The following is a 14275-nucleotide window of genomic DNA, read 5'->3' as shown; positions in this document are numbered from 1 at the left end:
CTTTGTACTCACTGACCCTCAGGAACAAATTTCTTGTACTCTTGTTGCCAATACAAAGTCTTGTAAGCTAAATGAATAAGTCAATCATCTCAAGTCACGGTACCTATACCTGGTGCAATATACTGCTCACAAGTGTCATGCACTAACTGAACCCTTCGAATGATATTATCTCACTCCCTCCATAAGTAATCATGCTTAGCAATCAACGCATCTTGCTCCTACATCCATGCCTACTGCCCCTATCGGACTAAGGCCCAATCATCTCTCTATCCCTGTTGCTCCCTAGCCAATGCATCCTCTAAACTCCAGATCTGCGCCCTAAGGATCTAAGGAACATCATCATCCTATCGGTCATGGCCCTATCCTCCTGCCTCCACAATGAGTACATCCTCTAGCTCAGGCATGTCATTTTCCTTAGAGATCTCCCCTCCCTCGCTACTTGATGACCTAGAGGAAGAATCCTCATCTCCATCACTGCTACTAGAGCTGATGTCACCACAAATGTCCACACCCTCTTCCTCATCCCCCTCTCCCTTGTCCTCCTCCTCATCTTCTCTTGTAGAAACACTAGCCACAAATACTCTCCTACCCCCATCTTCACCACCTCCTCCATCCCCTCCGTCAACCCAATCATCTCCCCTTAGTGGTCTTCCATGTCATATCTGCTGAGAGGAAATCAACATGGTCACATCTGTCAATGGGACAGGCCTATGCCTCAACCACCATGCATCATGTTGCAGTGTCATGCCAAAATATGCTATTCCTACAACCCAACCCCACTGAACTACCCTAAGAGATTAGAACTCAGTAGCTACCACATGAGGCTGTATACAAGCACCCCAATTAGAGACCTCATGAGCTACTCGAGAAAAATATGCAGTCACATCCAACACTCCCTATATCTCTTTGAACTGCCTTAGAAACCACTCTGGGAGGTGTATCTCAATAATCCTGTATGCATAAACCATCCTCCCAATAAGATACCTCTGCTATCTATAGAATGGTAAGTGTTGAGCATCATCTGCCCAACTAGGGAAATCCAAATAAGGTCTTCAAATAAAGTGTTGTATAACATCGATATGGTGTGTCCAGTACATAATGTTCTTTGAATCCCTATGCTTGATACCTGGAGTATATTTGTATGCATATGACTCCTCTTCCTAAAGAGCTACATGAACAACTAACCAGAAGATAGCAACAATATACTCCCAAGTCCAAACCTAGAGCAAGGTGACGTTGCAACTGATGGATCTATATGTCAAGTACACGATCTCATGCATTTGGTAGTATAGCATGGCAAACATACAAGGACCCCATGCATATACCCATCTCTTGATGATCATCCCATATAACCTGACCCCATCCAACTGGGAATCCATGGCATCTCTTGTTGGGTATCAAAATTCTTCCTATAAGGTTGCATAATACAACTATCAAATCATCATATGCCTCCTCCAGCTGCGTCCATGGAATCTCATATCGTCTTATCAAAGGTATATCTTTCTCTTCACACTCAAAGAGATGACACAGTCCCCTAATACCTTCCCTCTGATCATAGACCATGCTCACCATGAATCAAAATGTATAGAATGTGCCATACATCCTCTAATATGATCGAAGCCTCACTAGTGGGAAGATGAAATGAACATGTCTCCAAGTGCAACTTCTCGACCAATGTAGTGATCAAGGCCCTGTTGACTATGACCTCAGGCAGATGTAAAGCATGATACAAACTGAGATGTCTAATAAGAGCGATATCCTCAGGAGGTAAGCCATCATGAAGATCAAGTTCACTAGGCCTCATCTACCTGCATCCAAGCACACCAAGTGTCTCCTACAGATAAAGATGACGAAAATGTCAAATATTATAGTTGCATGACAAAATTTCATTGCACACATATTAAAAAATCAAAAATTTAAACGAATGCAAGATGTTTAACACTTATGTGATGCATCTATGACATGCGATACAATTAAAATGATTGAGCAATAGTTAGCACACATGCGACAATATATTCACGAATGCAAATTTAGCAGTCATTTGTGAGATATTTAATACTTATGCAAGATGGTTATACAAATGCTACACATTAAATATTAATGTGCAACATTAAAGACATATGTGACATTGTCGAACTACGAATGCAACATGAATAAAAAAATTTAGCTCAGAATTTTATTTGAAAAAATGGGGAAAAATAAAGGAAGAATGGGCAAAATATCAAAAATGTACCATGCCTCTAGTGCCAGGTGGTCTCCGGTATGAATGAACTCGCTCTTACAGGTGTCGTCGTGCTCTATAACGGGCCATTGTGCTCAAATTCTCTTAGAAAGATCAAATATCGCTCAAGAAACTCAATGAACTCAAACAAAACAAATGAGAAAATGAAAGGGTGGAATTTTTATTTATAGCTCACAATTAGGGTTTTTCTCTCTTCAATGGTCATGGTCCCCCCGAATTTCAACACACTTGTAAGACACTCAAATGGACTCGAAATTGCATGAAATTGAAAAATATTTCTCACTAGCATGGTATTGTTAAATTGGTCTCAATTCCATAATTTTTGACCAATTTTCTGAGGGCGCATATTTATACCCTAAGCATTACCAGGGCATATTGGAGCATGATTTTTTTCATTTTCTTTGAAGCAACATCATTCTAACATTGTCTCAAAGAGGGGTAAATGTAGACACCTAAAAATGTCTCATTAATGACATACTAATTATTCATCTTATTAATTAAATAATTCTTTAATTATTTAATTAAACTAATTATTATTCTTCTGAATTAATTCTAATCATCGTGTTTCTCCAAAATTCCTAATTATTCTATTTCTATCTCTTTTAATCAATTCATAATTTAAACCTCTCCTTTATAATTAATTAAATATTTATTATTTAATTAATTATGATTAAAACATTTAATTAAAATTCAATTTCTAAATAATTAAATAATTTCTTAAAATTATTTAATTAACTAACCTATTTTTTTCAAATATTCAAAATTCAAATTCCAAATTTCTCCCAAATTCTGATTTCATAAAATTTCAATAAATTACATATGCATTTCACTTTTCTAAAATCCAAATTGAAATAAAATGCAAATCAAAAGCAATTTCATCTCAAAATCCTACAACACATGTTGAAATTTTGACTCCCACTGACTTTCAAGTCTGATTGGGCAATAAATTCAATCAACTGAGCAATCTATTTAGTCATCTCCCTAGTTAACTCAGTTAGCTCATCAATCACCTTTTTCAACTCTCAATCACCTTTTTGGAATAGAGTAATCAATTTAGTTAACAAATCAATCAACTCAGTCAACTGATCAATCTAATCAAATAATCCAGTCAACTCATCAATCAAATGAGTTAAACTCTCAATCAATTTTGTCTCAAGCAATCTCAGTCATTGATCAATTATCTTCTAGAATGAATCTCAACCATCCATTCGCATCCTCCATAATCTATAAACTCATCCCATTTCTCCTAATTTTTTTAACGACTATCTTCAAAATTATTGTATCTAACTTATGCAGGTATGCCAACACAACACTGACAGCGACACCAACATGATGATGAAGAGGAGAAATGGAAGCAAATTGAGTTGACAAAGGGGGTTTAAAATTAGAAATTCATTATCATTTTGTTGATTTCAATTGATTTTCATTGTATTTATAGTTTTCCTTAATTAAATCAGAGTATTTAGTGGTTTACTCTCTTAAATCTAGTTAGAATATGACAATTTTTCCATAGAAACAAACTCAATTTGGGCAACCAAAGTGATGATATATCTTGAGAATTTTGAATGAATATACGAGCTTATACCAAAGAAAATAGAGGCTATGAAAGACACAAGGTGAATTCCCACACTCCCAAGGTTGCTAAAATCTGCCCATAGAGTAAGAAGATTAAAGCTCTAATATCTAAAGTTATCTTTAAGGATAAAATCTGCAAAGGGAGATAAGAAGCATAAACGCTCAAACCTACACGATGATCTTACCGAGTGTGGGCAATGTGAATCTAAACTAATCGTCTCCTATGAGCATGAAAGTCATCAAACATAAGGAAAGTGTATAGTTGCACCTCCAGTCATATACATTAAGAAGAGAAAGGGGTGTTCTAGCAAATAATTAAGGGCAATAGAATTTCAGCAATGAAAAGAGAAAGTCCAGAATCAGGTGATGTTCACAAAGGAATTGTAAAGTGAGCATGGAAATCCAAACCTTCGTTCACTTTGGAACTCGTTTTCGATGGCAAAGTATAAAGAGAAGTAGAAGTATTTTTTGGATCAAGGTGCCAATGCAATTTCAAAGTAGAATATATTTTAAATGCTTTTACTATTGCAACCATCATAATTATTATAATTTGAATTTTTATTCATGTTATAATAATTATCTTTGGGAAGCATTTGAAATAAATTATTAATTTAAATCTTTAAAGAACTTGAATTTATAATTATATTCATATGTTTATTGTTCCTTTTGGTGATATTTTGTAGGAAAGCAATATATCGGCGGACACAACAAAAGGGAGTTTATTAGATTTATTTAATAAATTTTAAATTTATTTTATTTTAATTTGAATCTCAATGAAATGATGTTTAATTTGGTAGGTTCAAATTATCTTAATTCACAATTAATATATTTTAATTCTAAAATTGTGAATTTTGTTGAATTTGCACATTTAAATATGTAAACGTTAATTAGTTGTTATTATTTGATGTGTAAATGTGGACAAGCGCTAAGTTGGAAATGAATTGAAGATCAAATTAGGAAGTCATTGTTAGAAAGCCTAATTTGTAGTCAAACTGGAGTCAAACTTGAGAAAGCTCAATATCAAAAAAATGGAAAGTTGTCATTTCAAGGACTTATTTGCATCATCAAGTAGAGCTAAATTTGAGTTGCAAGAGGAAAATTTGTGTTTGCATGCACAAATTGGGCAATTGATCTGTTGTTTTCAAAAGGGGATATTTGAGAAATTGTTATAAATGGGAGCAAAATGCTCATTATAAAGGGATTTTTTGTTCAGCAATTCAAAGGTTAGACTTTTTCAGAATTAGGAGCTTAGATTTAGAAATAGTTTAGAATTGGAAAATCTCTGGAACTTGGTTGAAGGTCAATCGAGATCTTTTTCCATTGCATTTTTCATCTTAGTGTAGCTGGAAACCATTTGATGTAAGAAAAATTAGACATATAGTGTGACAAATCTACTGAATAATTGTCCTCATTTGAAGGCAAATACATGAATTTTAATTTGATTTCTTGCTTCTCTCTATTGTTTTCATTCATATGGTGAATGTTTGATATTATTTTGTCTAATTTAATTTCATGACTCTAGAGAGAATCATGTTTGTTTCTCAATGATCTGTGTATTTCAATGTAGTTAATGCTAATGCAAATGTGGTTTAGTAATTTTAACCTCTAAATTTGGCTTCGTTAGTATGTTGAATTGTCGATTTGCATGTTGATGTATGAATGTTCCAATTTACTCCAGACTAATTTGATATTGTTAGATGGATTGAATATTGAATATTTATCATCCCCTTGCATTCCCTTTCTCTTTTGCTATTTGTTTCTCATTGGTTAGTTTAGATTTAGTTTTAGTTTTCTAACTTTTGCAAATAAGTCATAAATATTCGAATCAACAAGCCCCTTAACAAGCACAACTATGTCAACCACCAGGTTACCCAACACTGTTGTGACTCGACCATAGAGACCTTCAAGCTATTAGTCTTTTGAGATTGATTACCTTTTATGAGAGGTGGAATGTGCATGCATGTTCTACCTGCCTATTGGTGAGTGTGTCAAAATACCCATCAATAGAATTGGCACTAGAAGGAGGGCTACGTAATGTTTTTTTCTGAATTATTTTCTTAAGTTAGAGTGAGCTAAGCCTTCAAAAATCCCAGCTTTGATGGGTAGTCCTTGGTACATACTTGGGATTATTCATCCAATCCCTCATCATATGTACAATGGACTTCCTATGTTCTATCCTAAAAGAATGGACAAAGTGCTTCTAGCCATGTAAATGCTTTCAAGAATTGTGTAAAGCTTCTTAAGAATCTTTCACATGATATCATTTGTAGTTTGTTTGCAAGTACTTTTGAAGGTTCAACATCACACTGGTATTACAATCTTCCTCTTGGTTTAATTTGTTCTTGGTGTGAGCTAAAATTTTTGTTCTTGTGTCAATATGATCCAGTAATGAGCACACGAGATGTTTTACTTCAATTTCCAGGTGTTAAAAGAAACTTTGGTGAAACTATTCCTCAATTTAATAACAAATTTTTTTTTATGTATTAGAGACTTCAATCTACACATAGGATCGGCAACACTTATTCTTTGAAATAACACTATCTTTGGGGTATTGGTCCCATATTTGCAGAAAAAGTTAGAAGTCTAGGTGAAGTAAATGATGTTAATAAGGTAATTAGCATAGCTCTGATGTTATCACAATTTGGATATGATACACCAAATTATACTTATAGTTAATTCAATGATCGAGTGCTAGAGAATTTTCAATATGCATGGAATTCTGACACAATATACACCATGCTTATCTAACAACAATCATATGAAAATTTTAGTGTTTTCAATCTGCTCAACATAAATTCAACCAATTCAATGAATGAATATAATTATAATCAATGAATGCAAATTCCAAATCTCAATGACTATGTTTCATCTTTTTGTGAGAATCTAATTGTTGTAACTTCTTTTTTTTTATCATGATTCAGGAATTAGAGTAGCAGAATATAATGAAGTTGTAGTTGCAATAGCAAATGAAAAGTCATCTCAACCCAAATGGCTAAGTCAAAACAAAGATAAGGCAGCTGCAAATTTTGATCATGAGAATAAAATTAAGTTCGAAAGTGATTCAACAACCATTTTTGAGAGATATTTTGGAGTTGAAGTTGCCACAATGCTTCCCCAACATTTTCCTAATGAAGAATCAACAAGTAGAAGGTTTTACACCCACTCCCAAGGTGATTTTCATGATGATCAACTGCATAGTGAGAATGTGAAAACTTTTGATTTCTTGTTGGATATCCCACTGACACATGATATTTGAATGAAAGTTTGACAGAGTTGGGTGTCTCTAAATCTCTAGTGGATTTTGCATTGGTAGATGGGTGTAGAATACACTGCACAAACAAGCATTGTGATATTAATAGTTATGTTTTCCTTGAGTGAATGGATAGATATTTGAAACACGTGATTGAATTTGAGGATGTATTCACTCCCTTGGAAGATCATTGGGACATCAAGTTGACGAATGAGTTGAGATAATAACTCTTACTACTTAAGTAATGAGAGGATTCACAACCATTCACTCATGAAGGAAATTTGCTCGATGGGATCCGACATGATGGAGAACTTATGGAAATTATGAATGAAGCTAGAAAGTTGGTGTTTATGCCCCTATATTGATGAACATGAGAGAGATGTTTGATTGAATTCACTATGTAATAAAAATGCTGATTTGTATTAAGGTTCATTGAACAAAGAAGATGAGTTGATGGTTGACCTTGGTGTGATTACATTAAGGAATGCCATTTTATGGTTCACCTTGGTTTGGAAGGTAGTAATGTTGATTCATGCAATGATTTTGTGAGTAATGGGACCAATCTTGTAAAATATAGTGAATTTGAAAAGGTGAATGATGGTCACATTTGTATTGATGAGAGTAATAAGTTTGAAATCATCCCCATAGGTGATGACAACATGAATCTTTCCCTTGAATTTCAAAGCCATGATTCTCCAAGTTAATGGAATTGTAGTAATGAGAATGAAGGAAAAGTATTCTTGGATGAAATCATAGAAGATATTTCCTCCTGTGTTGATGATGAGTTGGTAACTAGATCTCTTGACACAAACATAGAAGCAAACCAAAATTTGAAACTCTTTGATGAATGTTTGGATCAAATTTATATCATCCATGAGGGTGGATTAGAAACTATGATAACTCTAGGTGAAATTGTTTCTGCACATGAAACTAACTCTCTATTGTGGCAAAGTGTTTACAATAGGGTCAAGGTTGATGAAAAATAAGAAAACCAAGAGCATACCTATGAGAGGAAATAAAAAATGGAGTTGTCTACACAAGCCCATCAATGGGAAATCGGGGAGTGCCTCTGTAAATGTGATTTTAATGAAATTTTAATAGAAGTATCTTATTTGTCATTTGCTAGTAATTTTGAATTCAATGATGAAATGCCAAATGTTGATTCATTTATCTTTGTTGATCACACATAGGGAATTTATGAAGAGTTTGATGTTGTTATTAGACACAATGCACCACTGAGAGGGGGGTGAATTATTGGTTCTCAAACTTTTCCCTTTAACTATCCTTATGTGAGTATACCGATTAATAGATCTAATTGAATGCAGACTTACTGGTTAGTGAGGAGACTAAACACAAATGCATTGACAAGAGACATCTCATAACACCAAAATATACGAGGAAAACCCAAGATGGGAAAAACCTCAGTGAGCAATGTTATTGGAGACTACTGCTCCAATCCAGCCTCACAATGAATCTCTGTTATAATGTTTAGGGCACCAACCCAAGGAGCACCAACCTCTTATTTAGGGAACCAACCCCTAACTTGTTTATGGGCTACAAACCATGCATCGAGCTACAACTCAGTGACCATAGTGCAATCTCTACACATAACTTCCTTCTACCGGTGAGACACCTTCTCTACTACACCGGTTCACTCTTTTGTTGCTTTCATCTGTTGTTGCATTGTTGGTAACCTCTATCGATTCACCTCTACTCTTCTTTAGCTCTAATGGATCTCCTCTGTATTTCTATGCCCTTCAGTCCTCTCAACTATCTTCCTTCCGGTACAAGCACCTACTAGTTATCTCCTCAGATGCATTCTAGCTTATATACCAGTTGCTCAAACCATACCGATTAACCCTTTGTTAGACCCTATCACCAGTTTAACCTTCACTCCCTCAGTAACTATCCTCTTCTGCTATTTCCACCTTGACTGGTCTAACTCTCTCATGCAACACTCAATCACTTCGTATTAGCTCACTCTTCTCTCATCCAGCAGCACTTAACAATATCTTTGGCTTCCTTATTTATAACCTGGTTTTCCCACCAAAAGCCAATTCAAATTATGGGTGGTTACCGTTTCCTCATCAAACTCGAGGAAAACCAAATCCAATTAGATCTTATCCGATCTAATCACCTACACAGCTGTTTGCACATCACCGCCATTGTCGTGCCTTCTTGATCATGCCTTCTATCTTTGACAATCTGCTTTTTACCCTGTCAGCTGATTTATTGATCGATCACCAAGATTGGTCTTGCAGTTTCCTTTATCTACCTCAATCTCCTCAATCACTCTGTGCTGACCCTCAGTTGTCCTCTAGACCTCAAGCTGCAAACCTCTGCAATGACTCTACAACACATCCCATGATTTATGGGATCTACCATTAATATCGACCAACTCAACAACCACCTCATCGGTGCACACTCCATCTACCATTGCATGCAAGTCCACCACCTTGACTCTACATGGAATCCATGTTGACCAATCTTCCATCTTGGACCTTTGTGTCGGTTCAGATAGAATCACCGACCAACTCCATTACCGGGTTCATCTACCAGCTTACTAAGCCTGCTGGTAAAACCCTCAAAATGGTCATCAACCTTACACTCTGCTTCTCTTTTGGTGGAACACTCAATCGGTCAACACTCTTGCTAACCAACCTTATGCAGATCTTCATCAGATGGGAGTATTCTCCATCTGCACCTTGTTTGTACTATCGGTAGACATACATATCAGTAAGCACTCTTGATGATACTATGCCATCAACCTTCACTAGACTCCATCTTCAATCTGACCATTTTGCTATGACTGCATCTGCTCAGCCTTGCCTTCTCCCTGATCAGCTTAGACCATATCTCAACCAGTTTGTTAGAGTGAAAAACCCATCACTCCTTAATTGGACTAGCATCCCAACATGCCTTCTTTGTCAGTTTAGTGCATACCCCTAATTTCATGCACTTGAGGCATTTCTTTGATTCACTGGTAGATCCAGTGTGAACCTTCAAACACTTGTCTTTACCTCTTCTTCCTTATCTCACAGAACTATGATGCACACTATGCATAATAGGAGATAAGCTCCACTTACTGGTGGAGTGATACCTTGTCATTTGCATCCAACAATGCACACATGTGACTTCCCTATTTGTGCACCATATCTTCAACCTGACATATGTGATTCAGTGTGGGCATGTTCATTGTCAATCATCTCTTCACATGGTGACTACAACTCTATCTGGTGGGAGTCATGTTGTTCTACAACCTCACAACATATCAGTGACTTGTTCATTCTTCTCCTATGGTGTTGATATGATTTAGGTAACATTCTACCTCTTCATCACAAACAACATCCAAGCATCCCACTCATTGTCAACACTTCACTTTCATTTGACAACCTTTCCTTACTAATGATACATTGTTCTGATACTAGTAACCTTACCATTTTATCCACACAAGTCAGACACTAACTTTTGTACCGATGACACCAGTGGTCATTACTCTAAATGACATTCTCTTCTTTACCATACCAGTGTTCTGCAACACAAGGTGATATCAAGGATATCTTATCTTATACTCTTGCATGACAGTGTTGCAGATACATCTCTTATACCGATAGTCATCCCATACATATTGACATCAATGACAACACAATGCCAACAATATCCCCTTTGGCATTGATGTCAACTCATGTAGTATCCGACATACTACATAATCTCTCCACCTTTGTATGATCCAATGGATTCTCGCACATGTAGTATGCGGTATACTATAGAATCTTTCTCCCCCTTTGACAACAATGTCAAAGGGTACTGTCAGAATATCATTCCTCCTTGTATTTACCGGTCACTGACATAATTCTTTCTCCCATTTTATCTTCATTGGATGCATCTCCTCCTTTGATACCACTAGTTAAATATTCTCAAGTCACAGCACTTGAGATGGAGGACTCAACCATCAACTGACACCAATTGAGCATGTAAATCTAATGCTATTTGTTAAGAACTCAATTGTAAATCTGATACCAGGATGTGTCAGTGAATACTACTCACCTAACGATCAACCTACATCACCTCCCGTTTGATCCCAAATTTCTTTAGAATCAAATGTGATTGTACTATGAATACAACCAACCAAATGACAAGCAGATACCCATAAACATGAAATTATCCTAGGTATACCTACTGCAATTTCCAGCATCTGTAGTTTGGGCAGTCAGTAACCTTACAAGTTCAAGTATGTCAGCTCGACATCATAATAACTTAAACTCCCCCCAAATCATACATCTCAGGTCCAAAATTGAGGCTCCAATAATCTCTATATACCGATTGAGCTGTGTAACTGTGATCATTTGATGACCTTTCAGCTCCATTATATCACCACAACCTATTACATGATCCAAAATCTACACAATGCCATGTAATGACATCACCATGCCATAAATTAAATCGGTTAGCACAAGGATATGCATGCTGACATGATCAACCACTTGGCCAACATGTCATTCAGGTCTTTTCCAATACCACCTGAGACATAACTTCTCATTCCATGCTACCGGGGCTATTACAATGATCTCCAACCTCAGTGTCTTACATAACCTGCAAGTACCTATTAGCAATCATGTCGGTAACATCCTGCACATAGCGATTTCCTGTACCACTCCACTATCACTATCGGAGCACCTTCCTATGACTCCAAACATTTTGTGTCACTTTGTATCAGATTCCAATTGTTATCTTGTCATACATTGACACAGTAGTAGTGATCCAACTCTAATTAGTAGGTGTGTAGCCTAGGCAGCCACTACACACATTTATCTTCTCATTTTCTTCCTTCAGACTGACAACAACTTGTTCTTTCATGTGTTTGCTTTAATTGAGGGGATGAATGATAAATTTACTGTCTTACTCCACCTAAGATCTTGCATCTCCTTTAGGCTTTAGGAGATATCACTTGTACATTGAATGCACAGTGTCGGTCCATGGTTGCATCCTCTTGCTTCTTCCTCCATACCTGCTTAGTCTCACTCTTCTTCCCATTTTCAGTCTTGGGAGCAAGTCTCACCATCTTCTGCTGATGGGTCCTTTCATTTCTGGATTTAGCATCACAATAGGAAATAGTGATATAGTAGCACACAACATTAATCCCAACTTCATTATTTGGGAATCTCTTGACATACCGATTTGACCATCTTCTTTTGGTCATATTGTTGTGACTAGAAACATAAACGGATGGACCTCTTTCTCATGTAGGGACATTTCTTCTTTGGTTCCATGCAAGTCTTTGACTTCCATATGCTATGTACCCACTTTTTTGTAGAGCATAGTTGCTATATTGGCCTCCATATGACTACAAGTTCCTCTTTCGATATTCAACCTCTCTATGGACAATTCTATTGTAGTTATAACATACAACATTTGCATAACCAGGAGAGGGGACATGCATGTATCTACTCATGGATACATTTTTCTCATATGCAAGATGTCTATGAGATCCTAGATCTTTCCTTCTAGATTTCTTTCTACATTTTTCTGCCCTATGGCCATAGCCATTACATGCAAAGCAATAACCAGTAAAGGATGGCATATGACTTACAAATTTATTCTGCCATGCATGGGGAGATCTTACTGGTTTAGCATCTCCATTTCTTCTTTTCTGAGGATGGATCCTTGATTGTCCATTGTGTGCATCTCTTCCATCTAGTCTCTTCTTCTCCCACACTTTCTTTTTCCTGTGGGTTGTGGCACTTCCTTGTCTTCTACCGGTAGAAGGTCTTATTTGTTGTCTTCTCATTTTCTTTCTTTTGGTGAAGCTATCTTCTCCCATTTTCCCTTTTCCTTTCGAATTTGCATTATTCCCCCTTCTTGTAGCATTGGTCTTCATTCTTGTCTACAACTCTTCACTGATTATGCTTAGGTCAACCTTCTTCCAAGGAGCATTTTTGACTATGAAGGTCTGTCCCTTGTTTTCTCCATTTGAGGAGAAAAACAAAATTTCATTGTGAGGGACATTCTTTTTGGTGGAGCATTCACCGACACCACTTCCTAAACCTTTAGTGTCCTTGGCATGCTTTTGCTTCTTCAAAATTTTGTCCAAGACATCACTGTTGCCATCAAACCAGATTCTTAACTTGAGCTCATCCTGACATTTCTCAGGGTCATTTTGGAGAACTTCCATTTCTCCAAGCAGCTATTGATATTATTCATTTTTTACTTCTAGCCTAGATGCTAGATCTTCACACCAGGACTCCTTGGTGCCTTCTTCTTGAGACTTCAACTCTAAAATGCATTTCTCAAATTCTTCAAGGCATTTATCAATCGGTCATGCTCCACAATTGCAACATTCTTGAATAGCTTGTATTCCTTTCTTACTCTACTGAGTTCTTCAAATGTATTCACAATCTCACCTGCAAGAGCAATTTTTGCTTCATCCTCTTCTTCACCTTCACTATCAAATAGATCTTGTTGGCTAGATCTATCTGCCTTATCTCCTTCTTCTTCTTCTTCTTCTTCATTATCACTACCAAATACATCATACCAATGAGATCTATCTATATTAACCTCTTTTGATGTGCGATTCTCAATATCTATCTCATGGGCCATGAAGAGATGAGTCTCCTCATCACCATTTCTACTACAACAATCTGATTTGCCTCTGTCATCCGTGCATGTGTCTGCTACAATGTTCTTCTCACTCTCACAAACTAATCTAGTGGTGCAGGGTTCACTTCCATAAAGTTTATTTAGTCTATCCCATAGACTCTTTACCTATCTGCATTTATCCACCTGTGAAGAAACATCACTGGTGAGCCCACTAAATATAGCCTTCATGGCTTCTTCATTGCACATGCATCTTCTTTCTTCTTTAGAGCTAGTGGGAGGACACACATTCCTAGGGAGACTATTAACAACCGACATCCATACATCAAACCCTAGAGAGGGAAAGTAGACTTCCATTCTATAATTCCACATAGAATAGTTTGAACCATAAAAAAGTGGAGTAGGGATTGACACTAAAAAAACCATTGTGTCCTTAAGCCAGAATCTACCCAAGTGAGAGACACCTTGAAAAATAGGCTACCTAGGCTCTGATACTAATTGTTAGACACAATGCACCACTGATATGGGGGTGAATTAGTGGTTCTCAAACTTTTCCCTTTAACTATCCTTATGTAAGTATATTGATTAACAGATCTAATTGAATGTAGATGTAC

Source organism: Cryptomeria japonica, chromosome 4 (genome assembly GCF_030272615.1).
Source record: "Cryptomeria japonica chromosome 4, Sugi_1.0, whole genome shotgun sequence".
In the NCBI taxonomy this organism is placed as follows: domain Eukaryota; kingdom Viridiplantae; phylum Streptophyta; class Pinopsida; order Cupressales; family Cupressaceae; genus Cryptomeria; species Cryptomeria japonica.
This window is presented reverse-complemented; position numbering follows the sequence as displayed.